This window comes from Grammomys surdaster, unplaced genomic scaffold (genome assembly GCF_004785775.1).
Source record: "Grammomys surdaster isolate TR1022 unplaced genomic scaffold, NIH_TR_1.0 190, whole genome shotgun sequence".
Classification (NCBI taxonomy): domain Eukaryota; kingdom Metazoa; phylum Chordata; class Mammalia; order Rodentia; family Muridae; genus Grammomys; species Grammomys surdaster.
Window position 1 is genome coordinate 5,409,429 of NW_021604635.1, and position 2,054 is coordinate 5,411,482.

Here is a 2,054-nt window from a genome sequence, read left to right on the forward strand (position 1 = left end):
AAGAAAGAAAGAAAGAAAGAAAGAAAGAAAGAAAGAAAGAAAGAAAGGAAGGAAGAAAGAAAGAAAGAAAAAAGAAAGAAAGAAAGATAGAAAAGAAAGATCTGACATGATCCTGGCATTCCTAATCTGATGCCTCCCCTCTGCTGTGGAGTGGGATATACATGCATTTCTCAGGACTGTACACTGGAAGTATCTGCAAAATCATTGCTGTTTTATGTTCTTTATGTAAGACACTTTGTTCACAAGACATGAAAAAGGCACTTATGTACATATCACATGCCACCACAGGGTAGCAACAATAAATTCAATAATTGAGAATGAGAGAATCAGTCTTACTCTCTTGGTACTTACAAGTAGAGACAGATGGTAAAGAAGCATAAATAAGAACATGTCACCAAATTGTAAGTGAACAGGTGAAAATGAGGTGCTATTTTCAAGAGATGACAAGGAACTTAGGTAATCAAAGAGGCTTCTCTGAGGGGATGACATGTAATTGCAGATCTGGATTGGTTAAGTTTCTCAAACCCTTAAGCAAAGCACGTTGAGAAAGGAAAGGTTTTATTTTGGCTACAGTACAGAGGGAATGCTATCCATCACGGCTGGGATGCTATGACAGCAGGAGCTTGAGGCAGGTGGTCACACTGCAGTCACAGGGAGGAATGAAGTAAGCGAATGCTGTGCTCAAGTCCTTCATATTTACCCAAGTGACCTCAGTCCAGGGGTTGCCAGTTAGTTTTATGTCAACTTGACACAAGCTGGAACTATCTGAAAGGAGGGAACAATTGGAAAAAAATGCCTCTATTAGATCTGGCTATAGGGAATTTTTTTTTTGGTTTTAAGTAAATTTTATTTGTATTATCATAATCATATTTTGCAGGCAGTTATTGTTAATCTCTAACGGCACCCTATTTGAAGTTATAAATCAAATTTTATCAGTAAATACATAAATGAAGGAAAAACACAACATAGATATATGTAGGCTTTAGTCCTGGTTTTATAGTAGCCACCAAGGGGCTTACAATTTATCCCTTTGGCATCTAGGTGTCATTCCATTGGGTTGAAATACTTTTTTTAAAATAATTTATTTTTTCTCGAATTGTAATTCATTCACACAGGGGTTATAAACACAGAAAGGCAGGACGTGGGGAAGGGGATGACACTGGAGTGTGGGTGTTCAGGGGGAATACAGATATCTTTCAGAACCGGGTATCGGCTGGGTGAAGTTTCAGGGGACAGGTCACTATGACTCTGCCTATGATTCACTTGTCCTTATCTAAGTAGGTATTGTCTGCCAAGGCTACCTATTTACAAGGTCTATGACTACTCAGGCTTGTAAATTTCCACAAAAGCTGCCTGTTTACAATAGCTTATAGTCATCTGTTTCAATGTTTTTCCACTGAGACCCAAGACTTGGGGTTAGTATACATGTATGACAGGCCTATTGCTGATTTTAGGGCTATGGCTGATTTTAGGCCTTCAGTGTGTAATCAGGGCTGCCCCTGACATCTCCTCCCTTCTCTAAGTATAGAAGGGCTATCGCAATTCTAATCTTGTGAAGGCAGGGATAGAGGCTTGACCTCCAGTACTTGAAGGAGACCTTGTAATGGCTCCAGTCCCCCTGTCGTTGTCCAGTGAGGCATGAGGGCCATACCCATCCTGATGTCTTTTTCCTGGAGAGGGGATACTTTTGACATCAACCCCTAGGCAGTCAGGCATGTTATAGGGAATTTTCTTAATTAGTGATTGATGTGGGTTACCCAGCCCATTATGGGTAATACTATCCCTGCACTTGTGATTCAAGGTTCTATAAAAAAGCAGACTGAGGAAGCTATAGGAACAAAGCCAGTAAGCAACACTCCTACATGCCCACTGCATCAGTTCCTGCCACAGATTTCAGTCTTACTTGAGTTCCTCTCCTGGCTTCCTCCTCAGTGATGGAGTATGACCTGGAATTCTAATTGGAATTGTAAGTTGAATAAATCCTTTCCTCTTCAACTTGATTGCTTTACACACACACACACACACACACACACACACACACACACACACACACA